Raw genomic sequence first — 27,554 nt, 5'->3', positions numbered from 1 at the left:
TTTCAGATACTTGGGAGTTGACGTGTCGGCGGATGGATTTATGAAGGATGAGGTTAATCATAGAATTGATGAGGGAAAAAAGGTGAGTGGTGCGTTGAGGTATATGTGGAGTCAAAAAACGTTATCTATGGAGGCAAAGAAGGGAATGTATGAAAGTATAGTAGTACCAACACTCTTATATGGGTGTGAAGCTTGGGTGGTAAATGCAGCAGCGAGGAGACGGTTGGAGGCAGTGGAGATGTCCTGTTTAAGGGCAATGTGCGGTGTAAATATTATGCAGAAAATTCGGAGTGTGGAAATTAGGAGAAGGTGTGGAGTTAATAAAAGTATTAGTCAGAGGGCAGAAGAGGGGTTGTTGAGGTGGTTTGGTCATTTAGAGAGAATGGATCAAAGTAGAATGACATGGAAAGCATATAAATCTATAGGGGAAGGAAGGCGGGGTAGGGGTCGTCCTCGAAAGGGTTGGAGAGGGGGTAAAGGAGGTTTTGTGGGCAAGGGGCTTGGACTTCCAGCAAGCGTGCGTGAGCGTGTTAGATAGGAGTGAATGGAGACGAATGGTACTTGGGACCTGACGATCTGTTGGAGTGTGAGCAGGGTAATATTTAGTGAAGGGATTCAGGGAAACCGGTTATTTTCATATAGTCGGACTTGAGTCCTGGAAATGGGAAGTACAATGCCTGCACTTTAAAGGAGGGGTTTGGGATATTGGCAGTTTGGAGGGATATGTTGTGTATCTTTATATGTGTGTGCTTCTAGACTGTTGTATTCTGAGCACCTCTGCAAAAACAGTGATAATGTGCGAGTGTGGTGAAAGTGTTGAATGATGATGAAAGTATTTTCTTTTTGGGGATTTTCTTTCTTTTTTTTTTTGGGTCACCCTACCTCGGTGGGAAACGGCCGACTTGTTGAAAAAAAAAAAAAAAAAAAATGGGGCAAACTCTTCCGCACAACCAATTACAGTTGGTGTCCCACAGGGAAGTGTCCTTGGCCCTCTTCTCTTTCTCCTATACATAAATGACCTACCAAATGCTTCGCAATTACTCAAACCCACACTATTTGCAGATGACACTACATACGTCTTCTCTCACCCGAGCCCAGTCATGCTAGCCAATACTGTAAATACCGAATTACAGAAAATATCTACCTGGATGAGGACTAACAAACTTACACTAAACATTGACAAAACCTACTTCAGTCAGTTTGGTAACAGAGCTACAGATGTCCCTCTTAACATAATGATAAACGGATCACCTATCACAAAGCTAACAGAGGGAAAATTCTTAGGAATCTACCTTGACAATAGACTCAAATTTCATACACATATACAACAAATTTCTAAGAAAATTTCCAAGACCGTAGGCATACTATCGAAGATCCGGTACTATGTTCCACAGTCAGCCCTCCTGGCCCTATATCACTCTCTTATTTACCCCTATCTCACCTATGGAATTTGTGCATGGGGCTCAACAACAATTAACCATCTCAGACCACTAATTACCCAACAAAAGGCTGCAGTCAGAATGATAACAAATTCCCACTACAGGCAGCACACTCCACCAATATTCAAAACACTAAACCTACTCACCATACAAAACATCCATACTTATTACTGCACCTATTACATACATAGAACACTTAACTCTGATATTAACCCTCCCTCAAACATCTCCTTGCCAACCTCAATAGAACCCATGACCATAACACAAGGCACAGATCACTCTTTGATGTTCCTCGTGTCCATCTCACACTATGCAAAAACTCAATGCACATAAAAGGCCCTAAAATCTGGAATTCATTACCTGTAAATATAAAAGAAACACTACCTGTTTATAAATTCAAGTCTCTTCTCAAAGATCACTTACTCACCCAAAACCAAATAAATACTGAATAACTGAACCTTATAAATTGTATATCTTAAATGTTTCTCATAATTATATCACATAAATGTTAAACCTAAGACCCAATCTAACTTTGCTATTTTTTAAATACACTACCTAACAGAATACTCCATTCTACTGAATGTACAGCAATGCATGCAACCATATGACCTGTCTTTGTAATACTCATTTGTACTTTGTTGTTATCTGTTTACAATAATGTTTTATCACAGATTACATCATTGCTTAGCTAATCTTAAGTTAATTTTAAGCCTGCCCGTAATGCTATGCATACAAGTGGCTTTGGCATGCTGCTCTTACCTGTATTTTTTTGTACCTCTGTATGTATGTTCATATTATTAAATAAATAAATAAATAAATAAATAAATAAATTCTGTAAGTTTTTAAAATGATTATAAAATTAATAGTCACTTCTCTGACAAATTATTTTCTATTGTAGTTACTTGCATGTCTCTTATTTGTACTTCCTGTTAAGAGTGTCTGCTGGACAATATTCTCTAGTATAACACAAATTTGGAAACAAAAGACAAGATAATTACAGTGGAACCTCTACTTACAAGTTTAATCCGTTCCGTGGCCTAGCTCGTAACCCAATCTGCTTGTATGCTGAGTCAATTTTTCTCATTTAAATTAGCTGAAATGCCATTAATCCGTTCCAGAGGAATTCCTGCTCTCAGGAGGCAGGACAAAATATTTCAATATGATGCTAATATCAACTCTATGGCTTATTTATCTATCACAATTCATCTAATATGATATAATAAACAATATAAGCATAGAAACCTGGTATATACTCTAGAATGAATGAAATACATCATTATGTGACAAGTGGTGGAGGCCATTCCCACTCCCACTCTGAAAAAATCTTCCCATGCTTCCCCTCACTTGTGTTTATCAATGATTTCATACTTGACTTCCATGGACATCAGCCTCTTTTTCTTCTCAGCACTGTCCTTTGCACTTACTTTCTTAGGATCCATGGTTAGAAAGAAGAAATTTGGCAAAATAACTGCACAAAACATAAGCAAAACACAAGAGAAATCCTTCCACTGCGAGGTAAGCACGTGCACTTGTGATGGTAAGCGCTCTTGTGGTATTCACTGCCATCTAGTGGCAGTGTTCTGAAGCTCACTTGTTATTATAGTATTATTATTATAGTATTATTATTATTATAGTATTATTATTATAGTATTATTATTATTATTATATTATTATTATATGTATTATATTATAGTATATAATTTATTATAATGGGGAAGCACTGTACCTGTACCTGTGGGGCAGAGGGGATGGAAGGTATTCAGGCTTAATTTAGGGAACTGGAGCAAAGTTACAATTCCCTAGATCAAGAGCCCTTCACCAGCAGCAAGGAACCGCCCTTAAGGGGAAAGTTCGCAACCTTAATTTTGGCTTGTATCCAGGAGCAAAAAATCGACCGAGCGGCAACTTGCATCCTGAAAAACGTGCATGGTTGGGTACTCGTAAGCAGAAGTTCCACTGGAGTTTACCTGGAGAGAGTTCCGGGGGTCAACGCCCCCGCGGCCCGATCTGTGACCAGGCCTCCTGGTGGATCAGAGCCTGATCAACCAGGCTGTTGCTGCTGGCTGCACGCAAACCAACGTACGAGCCACAGCCCGGCTAGTCAGGAACCGACTTTAGGTGCTTGTCCAGTGCCAGCTTCAAGACTGCCAGGGGTCTGTTGGTAATCCCCCTTATGTATGCTGGGAGGCAGTTGAACAGTCTTGGGCCCCTGACACTTATTGTATGGTCTCTTAACGTGCTAGTGACACCCCTGCTTTTCATTGGGGGGATGTTGCATCGTCTGCCAAGTCTTTTGCTTTCACAGTGAGTGATTTTCGTGTGCAAGTTCGGTACTAGTCCCTCTAGGATTTTCCAGGTGTATATAATCATGTATCTCTCCCGCCTGCGTTCCAGGGAATACAGGTTCAGGAACCTCAAGCGCTCCCAGTAATTGAGGTGTTTTATCTCCGTTATGCGCGCCGTGAAGGTTCTCTGTACATTTTCTATGTCAGCAATTTCACCTGCCTTGAAAGGTGCTGTTAGTGTGCAGCAATATTCCAGCCTAGATAGAACAAGTGACCTGAAGAGTGTCATCATGGGTTTGGCCTCCCTAGTTTTGAAGGTTCTCATTATCCATCCTGTCATTTTTCTAGCAGATGCGATTGATACAATGTTATGGTCCTTGAAGGTGAGATCCTCCGACATGATCACTCCCAGGTCTTTGACGTTGGTGTTTCGCTCTATTTTGTGGCCACTGTATAAACCTTTGGATTATGTTCTAAGTAATATTTAATTCAGTTTGCTTTCTCACCTGAAAACCCTACATACATAGATTTGAGATATTTTTTCAGTATTTTCCAAGAGTAGTAAGACTCTGGAAACAAACACATATACAGTTTAATGTGATCCTTTATTGACAACGTTTCGCCCACACAGTGACTTGAAAAAGCCCACTGTGTGGGCGAAACATTGTCAATAAAGGATCACATTAAACTGCATATGTGTTTATGTTTCCATTTTGTCAGTATTTTATACCATTTATTTTCACAGTAGTAAGACTCTTGAAACTCATCAAAGATATACCTTTAATATATCTTTGAAGAGTTTCGAGAGTTTCACTACTATTGGAGCCCGACCATGGGCCAGGCTCGTATATCAAAGGTAAAGGTATACGGGAACACAACCTCACATTCTCAAAAAAGATTCCCACCAAAAATTAATAAGAAAAATAAGAAAATGGTAGGCAAATTATCGTATTTTTATTAATAGTTCTGGAGTGGGGCATTTTTCAAGAGAACTTATTTGCAGAACTGAACGCACGCCAGATCAAATGAAACTATACATACTGCATTTGAAAAAATACGGTATTACAATCATAGGTGTGGTACAAAGATGTAAATTACTAATACAGTAATAATATTTCAACAAAGCCCATATTGCATGCAGCTTTTCAGGCAATATTTAGACTACAATCAGAATTTTAATATACATATTTAATAGTATATTAGAAATACCAACTGTTCGCAAAAAAAAATCTATATACATATGAATCTTAACAGACTTGGAAAAACCCACCTTTCCCCTCAATTTGATCATTCAGTGTAGTCACGTACAGCAGCAGTTGGTGTGCTGTACTTGCATCTTGAACATCATTGTTCTCTCCTCTGACGATTATAGAGAGATATTAAAGCTTAGAAGAGAAGTTTACAAAATCTGTCATTTTTACATAATTTTCAAAATTTATCAATTTAACCCTTTGACTGTTTTGGTCGTATATATACGTCTTACGAGCCAATGTGTTTGACGTATATATACTCAAAAAGTCTAGCGGCTTCAAATCAAGCGGGAGAAAGCTGGTAGGCCCATATGTGAGAGAATGGGTCTGTGTGGTCAGTGTGCACAGTATAAAAAAAAATCCTGCAGCAAGGGGAGCACTAAACCTCTAAACCTGTAGGATTATGCAGCACTTATGGGGGGTAGGGGGGAATGTGGAAGGTATGCAGGCTTAATTCAGAGAATTGGAGCACAGATCCAAATCCCTAGATCAAGAGCCCCTCACCAACATCAAGGAACTTTCCTTGAGGGGTTCAGGGAATAACTGAATATTGGTACTCAACATACTACTTTGGTGACAAATATATATAGCTTTAAGATATTCAATATTAATTTAGTTCTGCCACGGTTAATGTTGTGCAATTGGAAAATCTAACAAAACTTAAATGGAACCTAACATAACATGACCCAGCATGACCTAATGCAGCAGAATCTAACTTACTCCATTATCAGCAGATATGAGATGAGTGCCTTTATTTACATTTGTAGCAATTGTCTAGGTGCACTGAATGACTAAAATACTAACTGTTGATTGGCCCCAGCATAATATTCAAGACAAAATACATAAAGGCTCTATTTTTTCTAGTATCTCCCAAAATAATAATTTGCACAAGAAACAACTCTTTAATCTGTGGTGAAGAAAGATTATAGATGTTATAAAACATACAATAATTCCAAATTTCCTCCTTGGACCAACATTCAATGATAGTCAAAACTCAAAAGAAAAAAAATGATATAAGACCATCTTACAGGATAATGAAGAAAATAGCAATGATACAAAAAAAAAGTAATGACATAGTATCAAAAGAGCAGGTATCTCCTTAGTTCAGCTGTAGTGTTCGGTTAGGTGGCCCGGTGGCCTGGTGGCTAAAGCTCCCGCTTCACACACGGAGGGGCCCGGGTTCGATTCCCGGCGGGTGGAAACATTTCGACACGTTTCCTTACACCTGTTGTCCTGTTCACCTAGCAGCAAATAGGTACCTGGGTGTTAGTCGACTGGTGTGGGTCGCATCCTGGGGGACAAGATTAAGGACCCCAATGGAAATAAGTTAGACAGTCCTCGATGACGCACTGACTTTCTTGGGTTATCCTGGGTGGCTAACCCTCCGAGGTTAAAAATCCGAACGAAATCCTATCTTATCTTATCTTATCTTATCACAAGTGAATGAACCCAGGCTCAATCCTGGGTGGAGCAAAATGTATGAAAGTCTCCTGATAACTATTATATTTGCCTTGCAGTAAACTGATAATCTGAAGTTAGTCGACTGATGTCTGTCCCATCCTTTTGGAAAACCTATAATACTCAGCTTTCTTGGGTTATCCTATTACTCATTCATGATAAAGTTGATATGTTAGCCAAGAAGAGTACCCAGAAGGAGAATGTAGAATATAACTTTGGTATAACTGTGTCTAGCATTAGGAATAATATTAGGAGAGAAGTAAATAATGAAAATGATTGTTATAGGAATGCAGTTAGAAGCCTGAGTAGATCTATAACCCACTATGAAAACATGAACATAGATCAGTATGTTTATGGAGCAACTTGCAATGTGAACAGACTGACTGATGTTGTAGTGGCCAGGCTTAGGCTTGGTTACAAGTACTTCTGGCAGTTTGGGAGACACACAGATGATGATCAAACTAAATGTAAATTATGTGATCAGGCATATGGTCACTGTCTTGAACACTATGTGCTTAATTGTTCACTTATTGAGGAATACAGAGACAGACAGTATAATAACCTATGTGACATGTCAAGATATCTTATTAATGAAAATAAGATACCAGATATACTAAGCAAATTTTCTAAATTTGCTTGTAACAGATAAGTGAACTATAGATATGTAGATAAATAAAAACCCATATGTACACCTGTTAACCCTTTCGGGCCTAGTTCCTAGGCCTTTTGTGTATCCATATGCTCTTGCGCTACCGTCCACAGGATGGATATCGGGTGCACATTAAACTAGCCACTTCGGTGGCAAAATCTAATCTCTTGGGTTATCCTGGATCATTAAAAAAAAATATAAGTCAAGGGCATGTATATTTCTTTATTTATTGGGCCACAGACTTGCATTACTAAAGTACAGTAAATGACCATATAACCTGTCTTTGTAATACTCATTTGTACTAAATTGTTATCTGTTTTACAATAATTTTTGTACCACTGAATGTATCATTGCTTAGTTAATCTTAAGTTAATTTTAAGCCTGCCCATAATGCTATGCATACAAGGGGCTTTGGCATGCTGGATTTAACTATATTTTTTTGTACTTCACTGTATCATGTTCAAATTAATAAATAAATAAATAAATAAATATTAGGCACATTATTTTAAAAATAATATGTGTATGTACTGTATAATGTACATACTCACTTATATGTGGTTGCAGGAGTCGAATCACAGCTCCTGGCCCTGCCTCATCACTGGTCTACTCTCCTGGCTCCAAGAGCCTTATCATACCTCTTCTTAAAGCTATGTATAGATTCTACCCCTACTACTTCACTCCAGATTGTTCCACTTTGTATGTATGTATATGTCTAGGTCAGTGCATACATATATATGTATTCACCTATTTGTGGTTGCGTGCATGCATGCATGCATGCATGCATGTATGTATGTATGTATGTATGTATGTATGTATGTATGGTATGTATGTATGGTATGTATGTATATATGTATACATGTATGTATATATATATATATATGTATGTGTATATATATATATATATATATATATATATATATATATATATATATATATATATATACCTGGAGAGTTTACCTGGAGAGAGTTTCGGGGGTCAACGCCCCCGCGGCCCGGTCGGTGACCAGGCCTCCTGGTGGATCAGAGCCTGATCAACCAGGCTGTTGCTGCTGGCTGCACGCAAACCAACGTACGAGCCACAGCCCGGCTGATCAGGAACTGACTTTAGGTGCTTGTCCAGTGCCAGCTTGAAGACTGCCAGGGGTCTGTTGGTAATCCCCCTTATGTGTGCTGGGAGGCAGTTGAACAGTCTCGGGCCCCTGACACTTATTGTATGGTCTCTTAACGTGCTAGTGACACCCCTGCTTTTCATTGGGGGGATGGTGCATCGTCTGCCAAGTCTTTTGCTTTCGTAGTGAGTGATTTTCGTGTGCAAGTTCGGTACTAGTCCCTCTAGGACTTTCCAGGTGTATATAATCATGTATCTCTCCCTCCTGCGTTCCAGGGAATACAGGTTTAGAAACCTCAAGCGCTCCCAGTAATTGAGGTGTTTTATCTCCGTTATGCGCGCCGTGAAAGTTCTCTGTACATTTTCTAGGTCGGCAATTTCACCTTCCTTGAAAGGTGCTGTTAGTGTGCAGCAATATTCCAGCCTAGATAGAACAAGTGACCTGAAGAGTGTCATCATGGGCTTGGCCTCCCTAGTTTTGAAGGTTCTCATTATCCATCCTGTCATTTTTCTAGCAGATGCGATTGATACAATGTTATGGTCCTTGAAGGTGAGATCCTCTGACATAATCACTCCCAGGTCTTTGACGTTGGTGTTTCGCTCTATTTTGTGGCCAGAATTTGTTTTGTACTCTGATGAAGATTTAATTTCCTCATGTTTACCATATCTGAATTATTTAAATTTCTCATCGTTGAACTTCATATTGTTTTCTGCAGCCCACTGAAAGATTTGGTTGATGTCCGCCTGGAGCCTTGCAGTGTCTGCAATGGAAGACACTGTCATGCAGATTCGGGTGTCATCCGCAAAGGAAGACACGGTGCTGTGGCTGACATCCTTGTCTATGTCGGATATGAGGATGAGGAACAAGATGGGAGCTAGTACTGTGCCTTGTGGAACAGAGCTTTTCACCGTAGCTGCCTCGGACTTTACTCTGTTGACGACTACTCTCTGTGTTCTGTTAGTGAGGAAATTATAGATCCATCGACCGACTTTTCGTGTTATTCCTTTAGCGCGCATTTTGTGCGCTATTACGCCATGGTCACACTTGTCGAAGGCTTTTGCAAAGTCTGTATATATTACATCTGCATTCTTTTTGCCTTCTAGTGCATTTAGGACCTTGTCGTAGTGATCCAGTAGTTGAGACAGACAGGAGCGACCTGTTCTAAACCCATGTTGCCCTGGGTTGTGTAACTGATGGGTTTCTAGATGGGTGGTTATCTTGCTTCTTAGGACCATTTCAAAGATTTTTATGATATGGGATGTTAGTGCTATTGGTCTATAGTTCTTTGCTGTTGCTTTACTGCCCCCTTTGTGGAGTGGGGCTATGTCTGTTGTTTTTAGTAACTGAGGGACGACCCCCGTGTCCATGCTCCCTCTCCATAGGATGGAAAAGGCTCGTGATAGGGGCTTCTTGCAGTTCTTGATGAACGCAGAGTTCCATGAGTCTGGCCCTGGGGCAGAGTGCATGGGCATGTCATTTATCGCCTGTTCGAAGTCATTTGGCGTCAGGATAACATCGGATAGGCTTGTGTTAATCAAATTTTGTGGCTCTCTCATAAAAAATTAATTTTGATCTTCAACTCTCAGTCTGGTTAGCGGCTTGCTAAAAACTGAGTCATATTGGGACTTGAGTAGCTCACTCATTTCCTTGCTATCATCTGTGTGGGACCCATCTTGTTTAAGTAGGGGCCCAATACTGGACGTTGTTCTCGATTTTGATTTGGCATAGGAGAAGAAATACTTTGGGTTTCTTTCGATTTCATTTATAGCTTTTAGTTCTTCCCGCGATTCCTGACTCCTAAAGGATTCTTTTAGCTTAAGTTCGATGCTTGCTATTTCTCTGACCAGTGTCTCCCTGCGCATTTCAGATATATTGACCTCTTTTAGCCGCTCTGTTATTCTTTTCCGTCGCCTGTAAAGGGAGCGCCTGTCTCTTTCTATTTTACATCTACTCCTCCTTTTTCTTAGAGGAATAAGCCTTGTGCATACATCGAGTGCCACCGAGTTAATCTGTTCTAGGCATAAGTTTGGGTCTGTGTTGCTTAGTATATCTTCCCAGCTTATATCGGTTAGGACTTGGTTTACTTGGTCCCACTTTATGTTTTTGTTATTGAAGTTGAATTTGGTGAATGCTCCCTCGTGACTAGTCTCATTTTGTCGGTCTGGGGCTCCACGCATACATGTCTGAACCTCAATTATGTTGTGATCTGAGTATATTGTTTTTGATATGGTGACATTTCTTATCAGATCATCATTGTTAGTGAAGATGAGGTCTAGTGTATTCTCCAGTCTAGTAGGCTCTATTATTTGCTGGTTTAAATTGAATTTTGTGCAGAGATTTAAAAGCTCGTGTGAGTGTGAGTTTTCATCAGAGCTGCCTCCTGGTGTTATTACTGCAACAATATTATTTGCTATATTCCTCCATTTTAGGTGCCTTAAGTTGAAATCCCCCAGGAGCAAGATGTTGGGTGCAGGAGCTGGAAGATTTTCCAGACAGTGGTCAATTTTTAACAGCTGTTCCTGGAATTGCTGGGATGTTGCATCCGGAGGCTTGTAAACTACCACAATGACTAGGTTTTGGTTCTCGACCTTTACTGCTAAAACTTCCACTACGTCATTTGAGGCATTAAGCAGTTCTGTGCAAACAAGTGACTCTGCAATGTACAGGCCAACCCCCCCCCTTTTGCCTGTTCACTCTGTCACATCTGTATAGGTTGTAACCTGGGATCCATATTTCGTTGTCCAAGTGATCCTTTATGTGGGTCTCAGTGAAAGCCGCGAACATTGCCTTTGCCTCTGCAAGCAGTCCACGGATGAAAGGTATTTTGTTGTTTGTTGCTGGCTTTAGACCCTGTATATTTGCAAAGAAGAATGTTATCGGACTGGTGGTATTGTTGGTACTGGGGGGGGATTTTTTTTCCGGCATTAGTATCTGTATCTGTTGGTTTGGAGTGGAGGCCATCGACTGTGGTTCCACTCCAGGAATGACTGGATTTGGTGTACGATTTCTGCCATTTCCTGCCAGTTTTTTTTCCTTCCTGGCACTAAAAAACCTCTCCCTCTTGAGTGGCTGTGGCTACCCAGGTTTTCCCATGGCCTGGATGTTTTGTATCTTTTTGTCCCCTTTAGATGGTATGCCTGGCAATTTAAGTTATAGCACAGTCTTTCCTGTACTGAAGAGGTACACATTTCAGGGTGAAAAAGCTTACAGGAAGGGAGTTTGCATTTTCCTGTTGTCATATGGGCATGGCATTTTCTAGGGTGGTCATAGTTGCATGTCCCATCTGTTTTTCCAGATTTCCCATGCCAGCAGATACCAAGTGCATAGTATGTGCACAGGCTTGGTTTCCGCTTGCCTTGGGTTTCTGTGACTGTATTCCCTGTTGGTGCATGTTTCCCTGTCTTACTTCTATCCTCCCTAGCACCAACAATGGAGCTCCCACCAGTTGTTTTTGGTAAGTTATCCTCACTATTGCTATTGGAGTCCTCTTGTTTGCTATTTCCTGCGGTATTTCTAGTTTGCAATATTGGTTTTATCTTATATATATATATATATATATATATATATATATATATATATATATATATATATATATATATATATATATATATATATATATATATATATATATATATATATATATATATATATATATATATATATATATATATATATATATATATATATATATATATATATATATATATATATATATATATATATATATATATATATATATATATATATATATATAAACACTGATCTCTGGCTGAAGGAGACTCGAACCTACGAACCTTAGGACAAGGTACGCAGTGCTTTACCAATCTACCCACACTGGACAATACCTTGGCGTGTAGCTTGCGCTACACGTTTGATCCAAGGCAGCCAGCTTTCAGGGAGAAGGCTTACAGCTTTTCATCTCATCCCCTGCATGCATCAGCCTTACTAGAGATTTGAACAATGCAAGGAATTCGCGAGAGCATGCAGGGGATGAGATGAAAAGCTGTAAGCCTTCTCCCTGAAAGCTGGCTGCCTTGGATCAAACGTGTAGCTCATGCTACACGCCAAGGTATTGGTCCAGTGTGGTTTATATATATATATATATATATATATATATATATATATATATATATATATATATATATATATATATATATATATATATATATATATATATATATATATATATATATATATATATATATATATATATATATATATATATATATATATATATATATATATATATATATATATATATATATATATATATATATATATATATATATATATATATATATATATATATATATATATATATATATATATATATATATATATATATATATATATATATATATATATATATATATATATATATATATATATATATATATATATATATATATATATATATATATATATATATATATATATATATATATATATATATATATATATATATATATATATATATATATATATATATATATATATATATATATATATATATATATATATATATATATATATATATATATATAGTTAAACAATCAAGATTTACTCAATGATAACTGTTTGGAAGTTAAAATTATGTAAGGAAAGCATTTCCTGGTGTAATTGAGACAAACATGACAAAATATACCAACACACAATCTGTACTGTGTCTAAACTGACTGTAAAATTAGATACGAGCTGGGTCTAGAAATGCTTAGTTAACAAGAGGAATAATGATGGTCCGAAATAAGACTAGAGGAAGAGTAAGCTTGAGTAGCAGGTGTGACAAGAGGTGGCTGTGGCCGGTATTATCCTCGTCTAACGTTTATATCTCATGCCTCTCACCTTGACACACCTCCGGTCACTGTCATGGAGTAGGTCGGCCCACGGAGGCCTAGGAGAGGAGGCTGCACTTGGTTAATGTTATGACGGGTAGAGGTACTGTATCTTTGTTTAGTAGGCTGTGTGAGGGCGGCAGTGCCGCCGCTGCCGCCTCCCACCCACACTCTAACTACCCACATTTATTACTATCTAACTCCCGCATTTTACTACTCAACACATACACCCTTCATACACCTTTGAGCCTCTGCATAAACACAATCATATATATACACCTATATGATTACTCTCCTTCTTATTAAATGAGTAACATGGTAACTCTAACGTCACTTTTTTTTCTTATGGGGAAACACATTGATGGCATTATACTTCCATGCGACTTATAATCCTCCTGTAAGAAACATGCATATCTTTACTACTCGTATTCTGTACTAGAGACTTCAGAAATATATTTTTATTAATTAAATCTTTCTTATGAATGACAACACTATGGTCTCCAGCGTTGCCACATCGTGGGTCTGTGTTTTAATGGATGGAGGATATATACAGTGTGTATGTACCTATATATTATATTTATGTTGTGCCGAATAGGTAAAACTTGTGATTTCGGCTTAAATAGCAACGCTCTTCTTGCCGAATAAGGCAAGAGAAAATTTGTGCATGCAGTAATTTCGCAAAAATCATTCCGAGTCTAACGAAAAAAATATGTCATTGTTTGTTTATTGCTAGTTAGATTAGGCTAAATTAAATTGCATTTGTTATAATAAGGTTAGGTAAGTTTTCTAAGGTTCATTTGGTACAAAATTATTATTTTTTACATTAATGTAAATTAAAAAAAAAATATGTCTTTAAATGTATAAGAGAAAATTTTTTTTAGAAAGGACTTAATTTTAAAGTAGTTCTTGCTAAGCCACAAGGAGTGGAAATCTTTAGTTCAAGCACTTTCACACTTTTCAGTGCATCATCAGGAGCTATGCAATGTTGCAAGGAGGAGAAGTTTTCTCAGAGTAGCACAGTGCAGTTCTGTCACCTGCCGCAGCTTCAATATTTTAATGATTGTAGGTTGTAGATTGTATTGTGAATTATTATGTGAGCAAATCATCTGCAGGAGGCATACAAGGCATTACCTTAATTATTACCTGTAACTAATTTGGATGAGGTAAATGGGACTTAAGTCACAGCAGGTCACTGAACTGGAACTCCCTCAATGCCCACTCCTTACCACTCTCACAAAAAGCTAGACCTGACATTAGATTAATAATTACAATACACAAATACCCCACACATAGGAGCTTACGACGACGTGTGACTTTGTAAATGGTCCAAGTAGGACCGAATCATCGTCGTAAGTTCCTCTCTCCTATGTGTGGGTTATTTGTGTATTGTTCCAGTCATGGTATTGTGCCTTTTTGTTATTTAATAATTACAATATTAAACATTAATGCCAATAAGGGTAAATTATAAAATAATGTGGACTGTCATTTTTCAATCGCATCTGCTAGAAAAATGACAGGATGGATAATGAGAACCTTCAAAACTAGGGAGGCCAAGCCCATGATGACACTCTTCAGGTCACTTGTTCTATCTAGGCTGGAATATTGCTGCACACTAACAGCACCTTTCAAGGCAGGTGAAATTGCCGACCTAGAAAATGTACAGAGAACTTTCACGGCGCGCATAACGGAGATAAAAACACCTCAATTACTGGGAGCGCTTGAGGTTCCTAAACCTGTATTCCCTGGAACGCAGGAGGGAGAGATACATGATTATATACACCTGGAAAATCCTAGAGGGACTAGTACCGAACTTGCACACGAAAATCACTCACTACGAAAGCAAAAGACTTGGCAGACGATGCACCATCCCCCCAATGAAAAGCAGGGGTGTCACTAGCACGTTAAGAGACCATACAATAAGTGTCAGGGGCTCGAGACTGTTCAACTGCCTCCCAGCACACATAAGGGGGATTACCAACAGACCCCTGGCAGTCTTCAAGCTGGCACTGGACAAGCACCTAAAGTCAGTTCCTGATCAGCCGGGCTGTGGCTCGTACGTTGGTTTGCGTGCAGCCAGCAGCAACAGCCTGGTTGATCAGGCTCTGATCCACCAGGAGGCCTGGTCACAGACCGGGCCGCGGGGGCGTTGACCCCCGGAACTCTCTCCAGGTAAACTCCAGGTATATGATTAGGCTTGCTGGGTACACTAAAGAAATTGGTATTGTGGAAAATTGCATTTATCTGAATGTATCATTAAATACATAACAGTAAATGAAAAGATAATTATTATTTATCAGTTAGACATGTAGGAATTTGGGACACCTAGGTCGCAAAAATGTCCCCCTTCGATACTTACCACTCTCATATCCACAAGTTGCTCTGGACCTATTAATTAAATGAAATATACATACACCAAGAATACTGATAAATATATAAATTTGTGGACTGTATATTAAAAATAATAAATGGTTATATGTATACACAATTACTTAACAGAAGGAAAATATATCTTAATATCACTCACCAATTTGACTGGATATTAGTTGTATCATACTCAGAAAAACCTCACTAACTAAATTTATGAAAACACTGGCCAGAATTATACACAAATCTAGAGAGCTTATCTGAGGTTCCTGGAGCTGTCTTGTCCAGTCATCTGATATCTCAAGTTATGCAGGAATGCATGTCCAACAATTTCGCCTCCTGTTTGAGAGGTGTCAGCCCAATTTTAACCTCTAGAGCACGAAAATTCCTTCCCATTACACTAACGTTGTATCCAATTCAAAACCAAGATGGCGAGTCTCGTCTGCGCAGATGCAGGCTTTCCGTTTTCTATGACATAAATATTATTAAATACAGTATGGCCATCTATTTACATATAAATACTGAATTTCTGGAAAATATATACAGTATTTTCCACAGGTATTAACACTTATCATTTAATTACTGGAAGACATTTAATGCTGATGGAACACACCCTAACATTACCCTACCAGCTAGGATTTACAATGGCCAAGGCAAAAACCACTGTACATTATGGGTAAGCTTCACTTAACTAAAGTGTTGTTAGGGAGGATTCATTGAAGTCCTCTATTTTTCCATCCTGGTTGCAGAATTGTAAGGGCTTTCCACACTATTTATCTCAATTCTTCAGCAGGAACTTGTCAACAATTTCTAAATTACGGATTGAGGCCGATATACACCAACTGGCCTTCGAGAAAGCCTGATTACTGTTCACACATTAAATTCAATATCGCGTCTCTCCCCGGCGTCACTCCGCAGCTCTTGTACTCCTCCCCCTCACTCGAAATTTCTCGAAGGGTCCAAATAGCATCACATTTTAATACACAGTTATTATATTATTCATTTATATGTTCTACATTTAGGAAATTATGTAAAAAATTTCCACAGGTTGTAAGGATTACAAATATTGAAAATAAGAAAGTACTGTTTTCTATATGTTTGTGACAGTGAGAATATAGATATATAGTTTTCTCATATTTAGCTGGTGTTGGGATATGTTAGGGAGAAATGTTTTTTTAAAAGTAGTTTTGAACTTGAAGATGCTGGCTGAGAGTGGCTCTGGAGATTTCCTGTAGGGAGTTCCGGATTTTGAGCACTTTTTTTTACATTGAAGTTTTACGAAGCTTAAGTCGGACATGGGATATGTCAAAGAGATTTTTGTGCTTAGTATCGTCTATGGGTCCTGTTGCAGCTATCAAGAAAGTGCTTAAGGTCGGGATTAATATTATAATTTATTGTTCTGTATATGTAGGATGCACAATTGTAAGAGTTAATGTTTTGTACAGTAGATTTAGGTCTTCGATGAGTGGGGGAGGGAATGTTGTCCTTAAATCCATTAACACAAAGCAACTATATGAAAAACAGTACAGAATGGGTCAAATAACTAGAGACCATTCTAAATGTTACTCGTCAATCCTTGCCAGCCTGATAAGAAGGTCAAAAAAATTGTATTATGAAAACAGATTACATAACATAAAAGGTGATATGAAAAAGACCTGGAAAACCCTATCCGAAATTCTAGGAACTAAAAAGATATCAAAAAACAAAACAATCAAATTAACAAAATCAGATGAACCCCCACTCCCACCAACTGAAACAGCAAACAGATTCAATGTTTTCTTCTCCACCATAGGAAAAAATCTAGCGAGTAAAATCCCAAATTCAAGCACCCGTTCATCAGACTACCTCACGGGTACCTACCCGAATACACTGTTCCTAGCTCCTACCAACCCAACAGAAGTCTCGCTCATCATCAACACCCTTAAAAACAAGGTAGGAGACATAAACAACTTGCCAACTTTTATGTAGAAAAACGCATCTCAAGTATTGTCACCAATTATTGCAACATTCTTTATCAAATCCATTGACTCCTCCACCTTCCAGCAAATCTCACAATAGCGAGGGTCACCCCGATCCACAAAGGAGGTGACCAAACTGACTTGAATAACTATAGACCCGTATCTTAATTACCACTGCTCTCTAAAATCTTTGAAAAATTAATTCATAGACGAATCTATTCCTACCTCGTCTCACACAACATACTAAACCCCTGTCAGTTTGGATTCAGGAATAATAAAAGCACAAATGATGCTATCATACACATGCTAGAACTAATATACACCACTCTCGAGAAGAAAGAAGTCCCACTAGGAATTTTCATTGATTTACGTAAAGCTTTTAATACAGTTGACCATGATTTGCTGCACATTAAATTAACACACTATGGTATAAGAGGTCACTCCCTCAACTACCTAAAGTCATACCTTAGTAACAGAAGTCAATATGTGTACACAAATGGTACAAACTCTTCCACTCAACCAATCACAGTTGGTGTCCCACAAGAAGTGTCCTTGGACCACCACTCTTTCTCATTTACATCAATGACCAACCGAATGCATCACAGCTACTCAAACCCATACTATTTACAGATGACAATACATACGTCTTCTCCAACCCAAACCCAGTCATACTGGCAAACACTGTTATTGCTGAATTACAGAAAATAGCTGTCTGGATGAAGACTAATAAACTTTCCCTGAATACTGACAAAACCTATTTCATTTAGTTTGGAAACAGAGCTGCAAATGTTCCACTTAACATAACGCTAAAACGGATTACCCGTCACAAGACTCGTAGAGGGTAAATTCCTAGGAATCCACCTTGACAGTAGCCTCAAATTCCAGACACATATACAACAAATATCCAAGAAAATCTCTAAGACAGTAGGCATACTATCAAAGATACGGTACTATGTTCCACAATCAGCTCTCCTTGCACTGTATTATTCACTCATCTACCCTTACCTCACATATGGAATTTGTGCGTGGGGATCAACAACATTAAATCACCTAAGACCACTAATAACCCAGCAAAAGGCAGCAGTCAGAATGATAACAAATTCCCACTCCTGACAGCATACTCCACCAACATTCAAGTCTAAATCTGCTCACCATTAAGAACATCCATACTTATTCAAGTGCCTACTACATACATAGAACACTACACTCAAACATTAACCCTCCACTCAAACTTCTCCTCACCAACCTTAACAGGACACACGACCACAACACAAGACACAGATCTCTTTTTGATGTACCCTGTGTCCATATCTCACTGTTTAAACACTCAATGCACATAAAAGGCCCCAATATTTGGAATTCATCATCAGTTAATACCAAAGTAACCAAATCTGAACACCAATTTAAGGCTCTTCTTAAAACCCACCTACTCACCCTAAACTAAATAATCAATACTCACTATTTAGCTTTACCACAAATCTCGCAATTACCTAAATCTTGAACTTCAAATCTAGATGGCCAAAGTTCATACATTATTAATATACTACATTGTAGTATAAATACCTGCCCAAAACAATACTGCTTTATTCCCAATTGTAGCATTCTCATACTGTGAACTACTTTCAACAACTCACAATGTTATATTCCCATAATATAATTTCAATATTTATTATTGAAACTATTATAATTAGAGTAAAATTACTGTCTATTATAAATAAAAAAAAATGATGTACAACTTAAACGAACTATGATCAATTTCTTTAGTATTAAGTAGTCTTGTAAGCCATTAAATTAAGTCTACTCACAATGCCTAGGCATGATAGTGGCTCTCTTGGCACTGCAACTCATTATTGTAATTTCATAATCTCAATGTGATCTTGCAAAGAAATAAATTTTTTTTCTTTGTTTGTTAGCAGTGAACTGTGTGATCCATCGTACTGCGGCTTTTTGAGTTATTTTAGGCTTGAGGTGATTTGCTGTTGTGGATCCCCAGGTATAAATAGCATAGGTGAGATGGGGTAGATCAGTGAATACTATAATGTAAGTAGTGCTGTTTGTGGTACATAACAAAGTATCTTAAAGAGGATGCAAACTGTTTTGGACACTTCTTTTGTGTTGGATGTGGGTGTTGGATTTCAAGTTGCTGGGCGTTAAGGTGTATGCGCCAAGGTTATGCCCTGAAATTTTCCCACATTATGTTTAGCAATAATGGTATTGTTAATCATAATGTTTAGTTGGACATTACTTGTTCTGCTCCCAAACATAATGTAGAAAGTTTCGTCAATGTTAAGTGTGAGTTTATTGGTAGTTATCCAGGTTGAAATTTTAAGAGCTCTTCATTAACAGTGTTCTTGAGTGATGCTGAATTTGGGTGGGAGATGACAAAAATTTTGTCGTCAGCAAAGAGAATAGGTCAGAGTTGTTGCGATTCATTTGGAAGGTCGTTGATGTATAGGATGAAAAGTACGGGGTTTAGTTTAATACGTTTATTATGTACCCCTTGAAAGTTAAGACACTTGTGCAACATCTGGTTATCTTTATTGTAGACGTTTCGCCATCCAGTGGCTTTATCAATACAGATTCTTGGACACAATTAAAAAACAGAACTACATACAAAAGATTAGGTAATCAGTCCCTCAGCCTTGGAGGTGGTGTTTAAACCATGGTGCTGTAAACACCACCTCCAAGGCTGAGGGACTGATTACCTCATCTTTTGTACATAGTTCTTCTGTTTTCTAATTATGTCCAAGAATCTGTATTGATAAAGCCACTGGATGGCGAAACGTTTACAATAAAGATAACCAGATGTTGCACAAGTGTCTTAACTTTCATCTTGTCGATATTATATACCTGTCTTGCACAATATGCACCCCATACCCATCCTGTGGGCGGTAGTCAAAAGATTACAGAGGTACATAATGGGTCCAGGGACTGGGCCCCAAAGTTTTGATAGCTGAGCAAGTTACAAAGGTAATGAGCTCCAGATAGATCTGGTCACAATCATGACAAGCTACAAAGGTATTTACAGATTACAGAGGTACATAATGGGTCCAGGGACTGGGCCCCCAAAGTTTTGATAGGTGAACTAGGTACAAAGGTAATGAACTCACAAGTTACAAAGGTAAAGAATCCTGTAAGTAAATTTACTTACTTACGTTTATACAAGGTTACAATCATGAACATATTTTAGAGTAATGAACAATTCACACGTCTACACCCGGTCACAACTGTAATGAGTTATTGGTGCAAATATTGACTGTCGAGTCACACACACACACACACACACACACACACACACACACAGGAGCTGTGACTCGACCCCTGCAACCACAAATAGGTGAGTACACACACATACACACACACACGCGCGCGAGCGCGAGCGCGCGACTACAAACCTCACTCAAGGAAAAAGATCTTGGGGTGAGTATAACACCAGGCACATCTCCTGAAGCGCACATCAACCAAATAACTGCTGCAGCATATGGGCGCCTGGCAAACCTCAGAACAGCATTCCGACATCTTAATAAGGAGTCGTTCAGGACCCTGTACACCGTGTACGTTAGGCCCATATTGGAGTATGCGGCACCAGTTTGGAACCCACACCTAGCCAAGCATGTAAAGAAACTAGAGAAAGTGCAAAGGTTTGCCACAAGACTAGTCCCAGAGCTAAGAGGTATGTCCTACGAGGAGAGGTTAAGGGAAATCAACCTGACGACACTGGAGGACAGGAGAGATAGGGGGGACATGATAACGACTTACAAAATACTGAGAGGAATTGACAAGGTGGACAAAGACAGGATGTTCCAGAGACGGGACACAGCAACAAGGGGACACAGTTGGAAGCTGAAGACACAGATGAATCACAGGGATGTTTGGAAGTATTTCTTTAGCCACAGAGTAGTCAGGAAGTGGAATAGTTTGTGAAGAGATGCAGTGGAGGCAGGATCCATGCATAGCTTTAAGCAGAGGTACGATAAAGCTCATGGTTCAGGGAGAGTGACCTAGTGGCGACCAGTGAAGAGGCGGGGCCAGGAGCTTGGACTCGACCCCAGCAACCTCAACTAGGTGAGTATAACTAGGTGAGTACACACACACACACACACACACACTGACACACACTGACACACACACGCATATGCAACAGGCCTAGTTTCTAATCGACATGTGCCTAGGACAAAATGGTAACTAACACACATACACACACACACACACACACACACACACACACACACACACACACACACACACACACACACACACACACACACACACACACACACACACACACACACACACACACACACACACACACACGTGGTAATGCTTTATTTACATGGAGCGAAGTCAGGGTATTTTTCCAGAATGGTCTGTAATATACCACTGTGGATTAAATACTTAGACATATCTTGAACATTTCTAAGTGAGTTGTCTCTAAATTCATTAATTTTATCGCACTCCAGTACATAATAACGCAAGGTGTGACAATAGTCCATCTGGCAAAGTTTACATTTCGCTTAGTCTACATCTGGTGGTGGTGATTTAACCTGCCAAAGATACTTGTAACCCAGCCGGAGCCGGGCAGTGGTGACATCCAAGAGTCTGCTTATTTTGTTGGATGCACCATAGACATGTGGCTCCTCCTACATGATAGAATGATGACAGATGGACTGACTTGTGTCAATCTCCCTCAGTCTTAAGTCAATATAATTCAGTTGAAGTTCTTTTCGTATTATTGTTCTCAAACTGCTAACTGACAACCCAAGATTGTAATCTACTCCCTCTTTGAAAGCATACAGCTTAGCCAAGTCATCAGTTCTATCATGCATCTGAAGACCAATGTGAGATGGAATCCACAGCACGTGCACTCTGACTCCACTGTCCACAATCTTACCATACCTGTGTCTGGCTTCTGACACAAGCATGCCACAATTATACTTAATGAGTTGAGAGCATTTATGGATGACAGAGAATCAATTACAACTAAAGTGTCAACCTTAGATACATGGATGCATTTCAGTGCAAGGAGTATGGCAAACAGTTCTAGTTTTAATTTGTATTTTTATATTATTAAATTAAACCTATTGTACTATAGCTCATTCTAGCTCAAAACATAGACTCCACAAAAGTCATTATTAGACCTTAGTGCAATTACAAGTGAGAGTCTTGTTCTATTTCTAATTTGTATTTTTATATTACTAGTTTATACCTAGTTGTACTTTAGTTCATTCCAGCACAACACATAGACAACATCAACTTCATTATGTGTAGTAGTGACTATACTCTACATGACCAAAATACTCTAGCTATATACTTGTCCAAACTTCCTACCACTACAGATATCAGTACTAGAACTCAACACACAACTCAGGATATAAATAACCATAATTTAAACCTAGAAGATGATTGATCACGTTGACCCTGATCTAAACCTCCATAATCTGACACCCAATCAAAACCTATTGGAAAGTAACTGCCTTTATTACACAGCATCACAAGCCAGCACTATCCTAAACAATGCTAAAAGTCTATCAGTGCTTAACTACAACATCAGGTCCTTAAGCAAACACTATGATGACCTCCTAGCACTCCTTGAATCACTAAAGACACCCTTCTCCTGCATTATTCTTACTGAGACCTGGCTTAAGCAGGACACAATAGATATCTACCCTCTACCAGGATACACAGCAATTCACAACTGCAGACCAAACCAAGTTGGGGGTGGTATTGCAATCTATTACTCTAACCAATTATCTTGTATTAGCACCACTTGCTTTAGTGATGAATATGGGGAATACATTTTTGCTAATTTTACTGTAAAAAACCTTAAGACGCCTATAACAATCGGTGCCATTTACCGGATACCTCACACAAACATCCCAAATTTCAGTGAGAAATTAAAGTCACTAATAACAAACAGACAAATGAATAAGCACCACCTTCTCTTAGCTGGAGACTTCAACATCAACCTTGGCTTACTAGATGATCAGCCTGTAACTGATTTCATCAACAATATGAACAACACACTTCTCATACCAACAATAACTAAACCAACCAGGCTCACTGAGACAAGTGCAACCATAATAGACCACATATGGACCAATATATTAGCCCCCCTTAAATCAGGGATAATCACAGATAGCACTACAGACCACTACCCTACCTTCCTCCTGACAAACATTAGTAAACCACCACTTGAATACAACAAAGTCTCATTTAGACTCCATGACGAGGCCTCAGTAAGGAAGTTCACAGCTGACCTAGAGACTGTTGACTGGCCTACAGAATTCTCCAAGGCCAATGGTATTGATGACTGGACAGACATTTTTCTTAACAAATTACTTAGACTATACAACAAACATTGTCCTATAAAAACAAAACAGATCACAAACAAACGGCTTGGTTGCCCATGGCTAACCAGCACCATTCTGAAATCCATTGACAAGAAACACCAATATGAAAAGCAATATAGACAAGGCTTAATACACAAAGATATTCTTAAACACTATTCATCAGCTCTCACCAAAGTAATAAAGAAAGCCAAACAACTATACTACTCCAGTAGATTCACAGACACTAGAGGAGATATAAAAAAGACCTGGAAAACACTCTCTCAGATTCTAGGGACCCACAAACTGAGAAAAACCAAGAATATTGTCCTAACTAAACCTAATGAAACACCACTACATCCCACTGACACAGCTAACAAGATAAACGACTTCTTCTCAACCATAGGATCTAATCTCGCCAGTAAAATCCCACATACCAATGCCCATGCCGGGGACTACCTAGATGGGAATTTCCCTAATTCCTTCTATCTTGCACCAACTGAACCCACGGAAGTCACCGAGATTATAAAGTCACTTAAAAATAACTCGGGGAATCTGTCTCATGTCCCACCATTACTGTACAAGCGAGCGGCCCATGTCCTTTCGCATGCTATTTCATTGCTCTTTAACAAGTCACTAGAGACTAGCACCTTCCCGAAACTACTCAAGATGGCAAGGGTTACACCAATACATAAAGGTGGTGACCCTACAGACTTAAACAACTATAGGCCAATATCTAACTTACCATTGCTATCCAAAATCTTTGAGAAACTCGTGCACAGGAGACTGTATTCATTTATAACAGCTCAAAACATACTCAACCCCTGCCAATTTGGATTCAGGAAAAATAAAAGCACTAATGATGCAATCATAAAAATGCTAGATCTGCTTTACACAGCATTGGAAAATAAGGAATATCCACTAGGAATTTTTATTGACCTAAGAAAAGCTTTTGACACAGTAGACCACGACATCCTACTCCACAAACTTGATCATTATGGTATAAGAGGCCATGCGCTTGCTTATTTCAAATCTTACATTACTAATAGGTATCAGTATGTCACCATTAAAGACACAGCATCAGCAACACGGCCACTTGATACTGGAGTTCCACAGGGAAGTGTCCTTGGTCCCCTGCACCTGAAACCCATTCTCTTTGCTGATGACACGACTTATGTCATCTCTCACCCTAATCTTGCCACCCTCAACACCACTGTGAATGAGGAGGTGATCAAAATATCGACTTGGATGACAGCCAATAAACTTACGCTTAACACTGACAAGACCTACTATATTATGTTTGGTAGCAGAGCAGGAGATGCACAAATTAACATTAAGATTGACAACACTCTAATTACCAGAAATAATGGGGGCAAATTCCTAGGCTTATGCCTTGACAACAGCCTGAATTTCAGCACCCATATCCAGCATATAACCAAAAAAGTATCCAAAACAGTTGGGATCCTCTCCAAGATACGATACTATGTGCCGCAAAATGCCCTTCTCACACTATACCACTCACTTATTTATCCATACCTCACCTATTCTATTTGTGCTTGGGGATCAACTGCAGCAACACACCTAAAGCCAATAATAACCCAACAAAAAGCTGCAGTAAGAATAATCACTAAATCCCATCCCTGGCAACACCCCCCCCCCACTCTTCATAGACCTAAACTTACTCCCTGTTCAGTACATCCACACTTACTACTGTGCAATCTACATCTACAGGGCCTTAAACTCTAATATCAACCTTGACCTAAAACGCTTTCTTGATAGTTGTGACAGAACCCACAGGCATAACACCAGACACAAACATCTCTACGACATTCCCCGTGTCCGACTAAACCTTTACAAAAATTCAATGTATGTCAAAGGCCCTAAAATCTGGAATACCCTACCTGAGAACTCTAGAACTGCAGACACATTCATCACCTTCAAAACTACCATTAGAAAACATCTTATCTCCCTGATACACCTGTAGTGATACTGGTCCTGTGGGGAGCAGCAGCAGGATAATACTGCGCCACCTCTAGGGGCCCTTAACAACAACAACAGTTTGGTGTGTGTCATGGGCACTAACACATGGTGTGTGATTCTCTCCTACTTTATCCATTTATCAGCGATGCAGATTACATGGTGAGTTTAAATATGTGGCCTGTAGTTATAACTTTTCTCTTGACACATGCAAGACATCACCATCCCTGTAGAAGCCATTATTAGATGTACTAGTCATTATATTTTGTTGTTGCAGAAGTACTATGAAGATTCTATGTTCAATAAAGCCTAGAGATAAGGCCTGTGTTTCTATCACAACAATTTATTGAACATAGAATCCTGGGCTACCTGGTGGTGATCCTGCGCTAGACTACATCACAACATGGAGCGTTTACTGAAACCTGAGAGGCTAGACTGTGACCCCAGCTTATCAACGGCTGCTCAGGAATGGAAGCACTGGTTTAAGACTTTCGAAAACTTCTTGGGAGCCCTTCCTAAAGAAGATCTAGATAAACTAAGTCTGCTCATCAATTTTGTGTCACCTAAGATATATGAGGCTATTTCTGAGTGTAATACCTACGAAGATGCTATCAAAACCCTCAAGTCTCAGTATATTAAACCTACAAATGAAATCTTTGCACGCTATCGCCTTGCAACTCGCCGCCAGCAGATTGATGAGTCCTTAGAGGAATACTTTCAAGCACTGAAAATTTTAGGTAAGGACTGTCACTTCCAAGCAGTGACAGCTGCTCAGTATTGTGAAGAGTCCATCAGGGATGCTTTTATCAGTGGCCTGCAATCACCAATAATAAGGCAGCGTTTATTGGAGAATAAAACTCTCGACTTAGCCGCTGCCTTTGACCAGGCAAGAGCTCTAGATTCAGCCCAGAAGAATTCTGAAGTATACAGTACCACTCAGCCTTCTCGAGTGGTAAGTGCTGCAATTCCTGACCAAGACTCTTGCAATGAAGTTACTGGGGAACCTGCCTCAGTGACAGCAGCAGCAGGTACGGTGTGTTTCTTTTGTGGTTTTTCAAGACATCCACGTCCAAAGTGTCCTGCTCGTGAAGCAATGTGCCATAAATGCCACAAGAAAGGTCACTTTGCTAAAGTATGTCGTGCTAATGCATCAACAAGAGCTAGTGCCTCCACACATTCCAGTGATCATGCGACTCTAGCAACAGTGACTTCTGCGGCTACTCCAAATTCACTGTCAAAGGCAGTTGTGAAAGTATTCATCAAAGGAACAGAAGTAGATGGTCTTATTGATAGTGGCAGCTCAGAGAGTTTCATCAACCTTGACTTAGTTAAACGGCTCTCCTTGACTCTACATCACTCATCAGGTACCGTTTCCATGGCATCAACATCTCTCTCTATTCAGACCTTAGGGTTTTGTAAGGTAAATCTCAGAGTTAATGGAAAGGATTATCAAGATGTACATTTAGCTATTCTGCCACAACTGTGCTCTGATGTTATCCTTGGTCAGGACTTTCAGAAGCTGCATGGTAGTGTCACCTTAACATATGGAGGTGAACTGCCTCCTCTTGTTGTCTGTGGACTTAGCACTTTAAGGGTAGACCCACCAAAGCTGTTTGCAAATCTTACCGCGGATTGCCATCCTATATCAGCTAAGTCACGCCGCTATTCTTATGAGGATCGGATGTTCATTGAAAAAGAAACTCAGAGGCTGCTGAAGGAGGGTATTATAGAACCGAGTGATTCCCCTTGGCGTGCACAGGTTGTTGTTGTTAAAGATGGTTATAGGAAACGGAGACTGGCTATCGATTACTCTGAGACAATCAACAAATTTACACTTCTTGATGGGTACCCTCTACCTCGAATTGACGATACAGTGAACAAAATTGCTCAGTACTACGTGTTTAGCA

General features: G+C 39.1%; 1 protein-coding gene across 1 annotated transcript in view; it reads right to left on the bottom strand.

The window, feature by feature from the left end:
- LOC128688848 (zinc finger protein 585B) overlaps positions 1 to 13,216 on the bottom strand; it is a 96,458-nt gene extending 83,242 nt beyond the window's left edge. The window contains exons 1-2 of the mRNA XM_070085648.1: positions 13,033 to 13,216; positions 4,995 to 5,083 (exon numbers count right to left, since the gene is read on the bottom strand). The gene's annotated coding sequence lies outside the window, so the exon portion shown is untranslated. The remainder of the gene's footprint in view (positions 1 to 4,994; positions 5,084 to 13,032) is intronic.
- Positions 13,217 to 27,554: the final 14,338 nt, after the last annotated feature.

Source organism: Cherax quadricarinatus, chromosome 16 (genome assembly GCF_038502225.1).
Source record: "Cherax quadricarinatus isolate ZL_2023a chromosome 16, ASM3850222v1, whole genome shotgun sequence".
NCBI classification, from domain to species: Eukaryota; Metazoa; Arthropoda; class Malacostraca; order Decapoda; family Parastacidae; genus Cherax; species Cherax quadricarinatus.
The sequence above is the reverse complement of the archived record's forward strand: the minus strand, read 5'-3'. Positions and strand labels throughout refer to the sequence as shown.